The following is a 12,726-nucleotide window of genomic DNA, read 5'->3' as shown; positions in this document are numbered from 1 at the left end:
TCTCCTTGACTAAACAAGATGTCCATGCCCTTATTAAGGTGAGTAGTTCTAATCTTTCTTTGATTATTTCTGCTATTTATGCAAGTTCTAAGCTAGCTAAAAGATGTATTCTTTGGTATAATCTTTCTTTGGTCAATGCTACTCATAATTTGCCGTGGATCATGCCTACAGATTTTAATGAATTGCTTAACAGTGAGGAGAAACTAGGTGGAAGGCCTATTAATGCTTATAGAGCCAGACTTTTTTAGGATTGCCTTAATAAGTGCAGTTTTATGGATGTGGGGTTTTGTTGGGCCGAGGTTTACTTGGACTAATTTATGGAATTTTTCAGACCTCATCCAAGAAAGATTGGATCATGGTTTTTGCAATGTTGGTTGGAGATTACTATATCCGAAGGCAACTATTGAGCATCTCACTAGAGTTAATTCTGGTCACTGCATTATCATGGTTAAGCTGGAGAAGCCCTTAGGTATTGGTCTAACGAGGCTTTTTAGATTTCAGCCTGGGTGGCTATCTAATCCGAACTTCCTTTGGATTGTGTGAGATGCATGGAGAGGAGGTCAAAACCTTGAAATTGCAGTTGAATCCTTCACCATATCTACTAAAAGGTGGAATAAAGAGGTGTTTGGGAATTTGTTTACCTATAGAAAGAGGATTAAAGCTACGGTGAATGGAGTGCAATGAGCCTTAGCTAATAGACCAAGTGAATTCCTCTTAGAGTTAGATAGAAATTTGAGGAAGCAGTATGTTGAGGTCAAAGAGCTTATTGATGAATTTTGAGCAATGAAATCTAGGCTTAATTGGCTGGTGCTAGGTGAGCGTAATACCTTTTTTTTCTTTTTTTCTTTTTTTCTTTTTTTTTCATGCTTCTGTTATCAATAGAAGGAGAAGGAATATAGTGTGGGGAATTGTATTATTGAAGAGTCAAAGGTGGCCGAGTATATCAAAGGTGGTACATGGATCTCTACACCATGGGTATGGAGGATTCATAGAGGAGAACATAGGACATCCCTAACTGGCCTATCCATTGGTCTTAAGAGCAAGCCCAAGCCTTGTCCATTCCGGTAGAGGAAAAAGAAATTAAGGATGGTTTGTGGGCCTTGAAAGCCTTCAAGGCTCCTGGGCCAAACGGGCTACATGTAGAGTTCTATCAAAATTTTTGGATGATCACGGGGAAGTCAATTATGGATTTGGTTAAAAAGGTGTTTGAGACGGGATGTATTCCATCCTATGCAAACAGGACCCTCATTACCTTAATTCCCAAACATTTAGGAGATGATTCTCTTGGGAGCTATAGGCTCATTAGCCTATGCAACACAGTTTACAAAGTTATCTCAAAAGTCATAGAGACTAAGGCCTTATCTAGATAGGCTTATATCTCTTAAGCAAGCGGCCTTTGTTCCTGGCCGTAAATGTGCTGATAATGCCATCATTGTGCAGGAGCTGTTACACACGATGAGCTTAAAGAAAGGTGTTGGGAAATTTAGACTCCGATTGATAGAATTAATAAGTTTTAAACCCAAATTGTTAATTAGATTTATTACGAATAAAACTTGTTAAAACCAATAGACATCAATATCATGTCAAAATCATGTAGCGGAAAAATAAATAAGACAAGATTTGATGACCCAGGAAAGCCAATGAAATAAACTAATTTCACAGTAAAAAACTTGGGAGGAAACCTTCTCGAAAAGAAATCCACTATAGTAAAAAGAAGTTTCAGATCTAGTACAAAACCTTTGTCCCTAGACTCTATAATCCCTGTAGATGAACTTACAGCAGAAACCTTCTACTGCTTCAAAACCTTTGAACTCTTCAATATATGAACACCACCCTTTTGATGCACGAATCCCAATACGTGACTAACCAATTGTGCAGATCCCAGTACGCGACTTAATCACTAACTTAAGAAGATGTTGGCTACAAAGTTCTTCACTTCATCAACAACGAAGATCAAGAAGCACTTGGTTACAAAACCCTAAGGCGCAAAGATGCAGTAGCTTCTTGAAGTATTAAACACATCCTAGATCTGCCCAAATACAAGTAAGGTGCGTTTTGTCAAAGGATTAACCAATTACATAAAATAGTGACATATGTTTCTAACAAGTGAATCACATATGTCCTAACAAAAGGTAAGGTGGGCTATATGGCAGTGAAAATTGATCTTGAGAAAGCCTATGATAGGCTTAAATGGAGCTTTATTAGGGATACTCTTGCTTTGTTCAATATTCCTCCTTTCTTGAGTAAGGTCATTATGAGCTGCATTTCAACTTCCAACATTGAGGTGTTATTTAATGGGGGTGCCTTGGAGTCCTTCAACCCTTCTAGAGGAATTAGGCAAGGAGACCCATTATTTTCTTATATTTTCATCATGTGTATGGAGGTGTTGGTCTTTTTCATTCAAGACAAGTGTAGTGCTAAGTTATGGGATCTAGTTAGAACTTTGAGGGGAGGGTTGGCTGTTTCCCATCTTTTCTTTGTGAATGATCTTGTGTTATTTGCCAAAGTTGACATGAAGAATTGCCTTTGTATGATGGATGCCTTTGAGGGGTTCTGTTGTGTTTCCGAGTAGAAGATTAATAAGGAGAAATCTAAGGTCTATTTCTCCCCCAATGTGGTTGTTAGTGATAGGGAAGAGCTGTGTGAGGTGTTGGGAATTCGGTCAATGACCAAGCTGGGTAAATATCTTAGCTTTCCTCTAAAGTAACCTAATTCCAGTAGCAGAGACTTTGACTTTATAGTGGAGAGGGTGCAAGCCAAACTTGCTTGCTAGAAAGGGCATCTACTCTCCTTTGCAGGAAAGGTTGTCCTTCCATACTCTGTGCTCACCACAATATCGACTTATGTAATGCAAAACACTCTCTTGCCTAGTTGTATCCTTAAGGCGCTGGATAGAGTGACTAGAAATTTTGTTTGAGGATCCACCCAGGACAAATGGAAGATTCATATGATTAGTTGGAGCCAAATAACTAAGTCTAAAGAGGAAGGAGGGCTCGGGTTGCAAGCTGCTAAGCCAAAGAATTTATCCTTACTTGCGAAGTTGAATTGGAGGTATAGAATGGAAAAGGACGAAGACTGGGCAAGAGTGTTGAGTATTAAATATAGAAATTCGAAACGAAGTGGATCCATTGTTTGGGTGGGAATGAAGTGTGGTGGTAGTATTTTTGCGCAAGGAATAAAGTGGAAGGTTGGTGCGAATAGTAATCTAAATTTTTGGCATAATAAGCGGCTGTCAATTGGGAATGTTAGAGGCATGATTGGAGGCCCTCTAAGGAGAGATAAGGAGCACTGTTTGGTGAGAGATATGAGAAATGAAGGAAGTTGGGATTTTTCTAGATGCTCCTTTGAATTCCCTGACAAACTTGCCCTTCTTCTAAAAGTTGTTCCTTTCCCAACCAGTCACTGGGGTGAAGATAGAACTGTTTGGGCTTCCTCCCCATCAAGAGACTTTGAGCAAAAGAGTGCCTATACCATTGCTAGAGGAGATTGCAAGACCTCTAATACTTTTGATGGGAAGTGGATTTGGAAGATTGAATTGATACCAAAAATCAAAATGTTTATATGGAAATGCTTCCTTCATAGTATACCAATGAGAGAAGTCCTTCAAGAGAGGGGTATTATTCAAGATGCCCAGTGTCGAATCTGCAACAATGGGAGGGAGTCAATCCTTCATGTGCTCAGGGATTGCATATTTGCTAAATCAACTTAGGAAAAGCTTCGCATACATGGTCATGTCTAGGACTTCTACAGCGAGGGTCTATGTGATTGGTTAGAAAGAAAAAAATGCAAAGCTAACTTCTTACAAGGTTGAACTAGTTCCCTGGAATATCCGTTTTCCATTTGCAATTTGGAAATTGTGGTTGCACATAAATGATGTGGCCTTCAAGGAGAATCGGCCCAACCAGAATCTGTATAAAGGCATTATTCAAGTTGCCTGTGAGTACATGTTCTGCGCTAGCAAGGTAGGTAGGAGGTTGATCAAAAAGGTGGTTCTGGTAAGATGGAATAGCCCAAGTAATAGGTGGTATAAACTATTAGGATTAGTGCCCTTAAATCCTATTGTATGATGCTATGTATGATATTAAGTGTGACATTATGTATGACATTATGTATGACTTAATATTATGATTAATAAATTTGTTTTATTATTATCTGAAATAATGGTAACATGAATATTTGGACATTATCATATAGTCCATGAGATGCATAGTATGTAATTTATGTGATTTAGTCACAGAAGATATAAGTCACAAGTTCTTTGTAAACTCATAATTTTAGTTTGTTGTCGGTGATGAAATTAGGTATTTCATCTGCGAAGACTATAACATATCAACTAAGATGATTTGTCTTGATCATGGAAGTGGAGACTTCTAGTTGATGTGTTGATATGTTTTAAAAGTTAAGACATATTGAACTAGACCGTTGTGAGATTTATTATTCTTCTAAAGACTGTCAAATGAATAATAAATCTCACGACTTATATTTACATGAACTCTTAATCCTGAGAGAATAATGGACCTGCTTATAAGATGTAGGTTGTTTTGATATATCAGGAGTGAGATATAAAGTAACGGTCGAAGATATGTTAAGCAGCCACATTTAGTGTTGATGGAATACATATTCTCAAGATGGAATTCATAGTCTCTTAACGAAGATACAAAATATTCCCTTAAGATAAGTTTAATGGGTTTGTTATTCAGAGAGTTAGGCTTAACCACTTTAGTAAGAAATCACTAAAGTATATATTTATAGAATTGGATTTCATAAATATATGATGAATAACTTAAAAGGATTAAACCAGGTACTTAAAGATTAAGATGTAGTAATCTACAAAGTGGCAATTTACATTTATGACTTTATATTACTACGAATATTTTATGAAGGGGTTGCATGTACAATAAAGTTTTGGGATATAATTTATTTATAAGGCCTAGAGTGCAACTATATTTATATAGTTATATTAAATATAGTTAATGGTAACTTTGGACTTGTCAAGAGTTGACAGAAAAGCCCAAGGCTCATTGGAGCTAGTGTCTTATTGGTTCCTTTTGGTCTCACTCCAAGCCACATACTAGAGCTCAATTGGAAAGGCCCAAAAGACCAGCCCAATTAGATAATCAGTTATAATGAGAGAAACATACATATATTTTTTTAAGTAAGAACATGAAATGGTGTATGTGAGTGTTGGACACTCTCTAATTCTCTCTTGAACAAATTCATAGAAACTGATTGAGAGACCACACTTCTTGGGTGTTAGTGGAATTGGAGTGAAGATTAAAAGTATTCCCAAGTGCTTACAATCTTTGTTTTGAAATTCACCACACCAAGGTACACTCTCTTGTTCTTGTATTCTGAAATTTATATAGTGCATGTTATCAATTGCGAATGATGTAGATCCGTTAATTTTCCGTTGCGCACATGCATTTTTCCATCATAAACTAAATTTGGATGGTTCATCATTAGGAAATCCAGGAAGAGCTAGTGGCGGTGGATTGATTCGAGACTCTAATGGAGTGTGGATTAAGGGGTTTACTCGTAACATTGGAACCTCTTCGAGTGTGGAAGTGGAATTATGGGCTCTTAGGGATGGTCTATCCTTATGCATTTCTCTCAATATTGTGGCTTTAGAGATAGAAGTAGATGAAAAAGTTATTGTAGATTGGTTTTTGAATGAGCATAACTGTAATCTAAACCATTCTCCTTTTATTATGGATTGTAGGGCTCTCATCAACCAAGTTCTGCAGGTGAAGATGATGCACTGCTTTCACAAAGCCAATAAGTGTGTCAATGCGCTAGCTTGAAAAGGTCCTATCACCCAGCAAGACTTTGTAATCTATGATAGTCCTCTTGCAGACATTGTTATGCTTTTTGTTTTATGATAATATTGGCAAGTACTATGAGAGGACTCGTCCTCAAATAGTTGTTCCCTTTGGGTAGTTTATAATATATTCTCCTATTTACCCCAAAAAAAAAAATTTACTTTTTACATTTTCATTTTGTGATACTCAGTTAACAACCTAATTTTTATCAATATTCTACTTTTATAGCTTTTGTTTATTTATTTATATACTTTCATAGTTGAAGTAGACATGGCAAAATGGGTTAGAATTTGCGGACCTAACCCAATCTGACCCGAAAAATACTTGATTCGAACCTAAATTTTTTGACCTAAAGCAAAAACAGGTTGACTCGTGACTTGACATGATTTTTTTGCAGGTCAACCCGACCTAGCCCGGATAACCCGTGACCTGACTCTTTTTTTTTTAATAAAAAATCGCGAAAAAAATATTTAGACTACGTCCTGATGCTAGGTGTAAAGCACAAAACACTAGAGCCAATAAATTATAGATAGATGTTCATACTTCACAGACATGAGACAGGATAACCCATTTGTTGAAAAAAAAAATCTCATTCAATTTGATACGACACTTTATAGCTCTCTGAGCTCACACACTACTACACTAGACTCACTAGTAGTCTAGTACACTAAGTTACTACTCAATATTTACTAATACAATAAATGGCTAGACTTAAGAGCTTGTAGTAGCTGTAGTTCACAAAGGCACAAACCACTAAGAGCTTTCACAATTTCAATCTTTCCGAGAAGTGTTTTAGTTTCACTCTTGCGTGGCCTCTACTCTTTTCTCTGCCTCTACTCTTTTCTCTCTGCGCCTCTTCTCTTTTCTTCTCCTCTACTATTTTCTCTTATATTTTTCTTTTATCTTCTCTTCTTTCAGTCCTTAAATCTTCATACCAAGCTTCCTCTTTCTCACCATATATGCTCCACACTCCATTGTTCTTCTTTCTCACTTCTCTGTCTCTCGCCACCCATAGGCCACAACCTCGATCTCGCCACCTGCTGACCCATTTAAGAAAAGCACAACCATAGATCATCAACTATGGTAAAGGTAAGTTAAATCATTTTCATCATTCTCTTAAAGCCCTAAATGTTTTTAGTTTTTGGATTGATTTTTTAATATTATGATTTAGCAATAGTATACTGCTCTACTAACATTATATTTGATTGTTTGTGTGTTTGATTGTTGAAAAAATTGAAAATTTCATTGACTTATTGTCATTTGGATGAATGTCTAGTAATATTTTGTTATGTTCACAATTTCTTTAGATTTTTTAAATAGACTAGAATTTTAATTTTAATTATATATTTTGCTTTGATAATTAGAGTACAGTTGTTTCTTCGGCTGTAAATTTGGAAAGTGGTGATGATGCTATTATTATGGATATTTCTACTAATCCTTCACCATTTTTAAAAGTTAATTAAAATTCAAAGTTTAAGAAACTAAAAAAAGTTTCAAGGAAAAAAAAAAAAAAGGAAAAACAACACACTTCTTCAATTTGGACTGAATTTGTGAAATTGCCTATTGATGAAGAAGGGTTAAGTAAGGCTATTTGGCAATGGTGTGAGAAATTTTTTTTGGCGGATAGTCATAATGGAACATCAAACTTGCATCGTCATTTTCTCAAATGCTTAAAACGAAATGAAATAAAACAAGATGGTGAAGAACAGGGCAGGGTGTTACAAAACAAGATAACTTAAGAAGAATTTCGTGAGATGTTAGCGAAGGCTATTATTAAACATAATTTACCATTTAGGTTTGTTGAGTATAAGGGCATTAAAAAAGTTTTCAGCTATCTAAATTCAGTTGTTAAACATATTTCTATGAATACTTCAAAAGCTGATGTTCTAAAACTTTAAAAGAAAGAGAATGATGACGTTAAAAATAAGTTGAAATTAATTCCTGGTAAAATATGTTTGACTTCAAATTTATGGACCTCTGTTACAAGTGAGGGATATATTTTTCTAACAGCACATTATGTGGATGAGAATTGGGAATTAAAAAACATCATCTTGACTTTTTGTCATATGCCACCTCCACACACAGGAACTCTTTTATTGGAGAAAATTTTAAGTTTCTTGGAAGAATGTGGTATTGAGAAGAAAATATTTTCTATTATTTTAGATAATGCATCTAATAATGATAATTGCCAAGATTTCATAAAGAAAAAGCTTAATGAGGGGGGGGGGGGTTTATTGTTATGTGATGGTATCTTTTTTCATGTGCGTTGTGGTGCTCATATATTGAATCTTATTGTTCAAGAAGGATTGAAAGTAATAGATAACTCGGTGATTAAGATCTGAGAAACTATGAAATATCTTAAAGGATCGGAGAGTAGAATGTGTAGATTTGATGAATGTGCCAAGATAGTTGGTATTAAGAGTACAAATGGTTTACGTTTAGATGTGTGTACGAGATGGAATGCAACATATGACATGATTGACAGTGCTACGAGATATCATTCTATGTTGAACCGTTTAGCAGAGGAAGATGCAAATTCCAAGCATTGTCCATCAAGGGATGAATGGAATAGAGTTGAAAGGATAACTCAGTTTTTGAAACCTTTCAATGACATTACAACTCTCTTTTCTGGAATTAATTACCCTACAACAAATTTATATTTTCAAGGAGGGTCTCAAATTGAATTGCTCTTACTTGAAGAAATGGAGAGCCAAGATTCATTTTTTTTTTGGTATATGTTGTGCTATGTTTTTTTAATTATAAAGATTGTAATGTTGTGTGGTATTATTTTTCATTGCAATTTTTTTAATGATTAGGAATTTGAGCATTATGAAAGTGGTCATGGTGCCAAAACAAACAAACAAAAAAAAAAAAACAAAACAAAAAAACAAAACAAAACAAAACAAAAACAAAAAAAAAATCTCAGTTGGACTTGTATTTAGAAGAGCTTAGACTTAGCAAAAATTTAAAGTTCAAAGTTGGAAGTTCTCTCTTGGTGGAAAGAGAATTACAATCGGTTTTCAGAGCTCTCTTTAATGGCACGAGATCTCATGAGCATTCCTATAACCACAGTTGCTTCTGAATCAAGTTTTAGCACTGGGAAAATTTTTTTTACTCCTTGTCGATCACGTCTTTTACCTAAGAATGTGGAAGCTACGTTGTGTACTAAAAGTTGGCTATATGGATTTAAAGGTAATTTAATTTATTTATGGTCATAATTATACAATTTTAATTCTTTGTTGATTTGCTTTTATGGTACCTTAAGTTATATTAAAATATTGTATTGTAGATAAAGGTGCTGACGAAATTGGCCAACTTGAGTTACAATTTTCAAGTATGAATATTTGTAGATTGAGATTGAAGTGTAATTCCTATAAAATATTTACTTATTCTTCTTTACTTAATATGTTATGTTTATTTTTTATTTTTTATTTTTGTTTAGTTTATCTTTCTAAGTAATCTAACTTTACTATTATTTTAAATGTAACAGGAACATGTGCACTTAAGGAGGCTGATAACTTGACATGTAGTTTTTTTTTTTTTTTTTTTTGTGGGAATGATATTATTAGTAATGTAAACTTAAAATATATACCTTTTAGTATTCCTTAAGATCTATCTCTTTTTGAAGTTGTAAACTTATAATTACATGCATTTTGACAGTAAGTTATTAACATTGAAGACTTTTTTTATCATGAATTTATGATTATAAAGAATTTTCAACATGCTCAAAATTGTCGTAATTGTTTTTGATTTATTTAATTGATTTTATTCATTCTCTCTAAACAGATTGTCATTGATTTGTTTTTGTAATTGAAAAAAAAAAAAAAAAAAAAAAAAACTCGTTTGAAAAATACAGGTCAACCTGACCTGACCCGCAACACGATTAACTTGTTTAAAAATAACCTTTTTCAACCGTGACCCGATTAACCCGACCTGACTCGCCCGTTTTGCCACGTCTAAGTTGAAGTACCTTCCGCTGAATATAAATAAATACATGCAATAGTCTGGTCCGTCAATCCAATTCGAGTTTAGTACAATTCATCTTTATTCCTTACCCATCAAATTGTGGGATTCAATTTGTGGCATATGACTTCATTAATTGCCTAATCTTATCTTATCTATTTTATTGCTCTTTTCTGCTTTAATTAAGTCTATTTTGATGTTCTATAGCAAAAGCTGTTAGAACTTAGAAGCCAATGACTTCTCAAATCTCAATCGCTTTTAATTTTTTTTTATATTTTTAATTATGTGACATTCCCCGTGGAATTTGAATCTTTGACTGCAATAATGGATACTTGCTTTCTATATATATATTTTTATTTTAGATATTTACCCATCTATGAAAGCCTGATCTTTTTCAATATTCAACTTTTGAAGTCCAACTCCATGTACCTTCCACTAAATATAAATTACTGTAGTAATCTGGCCAATGCATTTGGAATTAAGCAAAGTTTATCCTTACCTTACCCCTTAATTGTAGTATTCAATTTGTGGCATAATTCGTTTGGCTAATCTCATCTTTAACTGTATTATTAATAATTTTTTTTTGCTTTTAAGACATGTCGATTTGTAGCTATACCACAAAGTTATTAGTAGCCATTATTGGCTGCTCAATTGTATTTCAACTACAATTGGTCTTTGATGGTATTTCAAGCTCCGATATCATTTCTTTTTCAATTAGAAAATGCTTTCATATTATACATCATTACAGTGCATTATTGTGAACTCCACCATAAAGGTCTCACCTATAAAGGAGAATTATAACATGCACATTAGGCGTCAAACAATTAGAGAAGACCCAATTCTCTTTTGAAGTTTATGTCTATGTTGATGATATTCAAAATTATTTGTTTATACATCCACTAAAAAAAATTGCACTTTGTAGGAGGGGGTCAATGGGAATATGGAATCACTTTTTTCATGATGACTTTTCCTAATTTCCTAACTATTTGCATCTAGTTCTTTATAGTTGTAAACGAACAAAGGGGAAGAAAAAGATGCCTTCCCCACCTAATGCCAATAGTTTTTATTTTATTTCAAAGGGAGGTCGGGGAAAAAAAAAATGGGAGATATTTTTGCTTCAGAGGAATATTCTTGTTGTTCTTTCTATATTCTATTTAATTTGGTGGGAAAAAAAAAGGCCATATAATCAATGATCTCAGAAAGAATGAAATCCTATATAGACCTAATTTTAAAAAGAGTATCTATAAAAGTTTAGCAATGGTTAGGCACAAAATATACTCCCAAAAAGATTGAAAATTTGAAGAGCAATTCATGTAACCAATATAAGTAGTTACAAGACTTTGAAGCTAAGTGACACTTTTTTATTTTCAAAAGGACAAAGTTTGGTGACAACACCCCAAAAAAAAATAAATAAATAAATAAATAAATTTAACGTGTTCACATATTTTGAATAAATTTAACCATTAGATTGTATATTTTTTATGTTCTTAACATACATGTTAAATTTTATGCTAATAAGATATTATTTACTATTTGATTCATAAACTTATTATTTATACATAATTTTAAATTACAAAAATTTGAAATTTAAACATTTGATAGATAACATAACTTTTTATCATCATGGATTTTTTTTTGGAAATTTGGCAAATATAGAAGATATAAGAAGAAAATGTAATCCAATGGTAGATTTGTCAAAATTCACATCCAATAAAAAAAATATTGAGCAAAATTGTAGCCCTTACTTACAAAATAGTTTGTAACCAAATTTTGTCATTTTCACAATGAGATCTAGCTCTTTTGGAGGAACAAATTTCTCTTCAAATTAGTTTGGAAAGAAACTCTTCAAATTCTTTATATATCTTTATATTGAGTATAAATTTTGAAAATCTAATCGTTGGATTGAATATTCTTATTATATCTTTCATGTTTGCAAAATTTCAAGAATATAAAAAATCAATTGCTATGTCATCAAACAAATGTTAAAATTTTAAGTTTTTGTAATCTAAATTTGTGTATAAAAAATAAGTTAATTGATCAAATAATAAATAACATCTTATTTGAACAAAATTTCATATGCTAAAAACATAAGAAACGTGAAATTTAACGGTTAAATTTTTAAAATTCACAAAAATAAATAAATAAATAAATATATATATATATATATATGAAAAGTTTAAAGAGTTTATCTCCAAACTAATTTGGAGAGACACTCTGTTTCTTTTGGAGTAGGAGTTTATCCTTTATACACATAACCAAAAAAAAGAAAAAGAAAAGAGATGTATAATATTTTCTAGGAAGAACCTAGAACACATTTTATTTATTTATATTGTACAGAATTTATATCTCTAAAAATTAAGTATATGTATTATGTAAAATTGGATATTTGCAACTAAACATAGGAATGCTCCGGCTTGCTTGAGAGTTTTTAATAATATTTTAGAGAGAAATAATATTACACTAAAATTAGATACAATTATATTTATAAAAAAAATCAAATTTATATATTTAGAATCAGCCACGATAATCAAATCATAACCCGAATATACAAAAACCATAGCATCCAAATCAATGGATATCCAAAACCTATAGAATTAGATACAAATAATAATCAAGCTAGTAAGGAACATTCTTTTGAAATTCCAAATTATTAAACCTAATTCTCAATCAAGCATCAAAACTACACATTGAAACTTAAAAAATTAAAAATTAAAAATGGAGGTCTTGATAGAGCTTTGTGACATGGTGGCATAGAGAACTTGGCCTAATTATTTCAGAAGTATCTTCGATTTAAAATTGGCAACCCTAACCCTAACCCTAAGTTGCTCATTTTCTCTCCATATGCTTCGATTCCTCAAATGGGACCCAAACTTTTCCGCATTGGGTTCATTGAGACAAAGTTGCGAATGCTATATGGAGACAAGATGATCTACATAATGGATCC

This window comes from Quercus suber, unplaced genomic scaffold, assembly GCF_002906115.3.
Source record: "Quercus suber isolate HL8 unplaced genomic scaffold, Cork oak 2.0 scaffold_146, whole genome shotgun sequence".
In the NCBI taxonomy this organism is placed as follows: Eukaryota; Viridiplantae; Streptophyta; class Magnoliopsida; order Fagales; family Fagaceae; genus Quercus; species Quercus suber.
Note: the sequence above shows the minus strand (reverse complement) of the source record.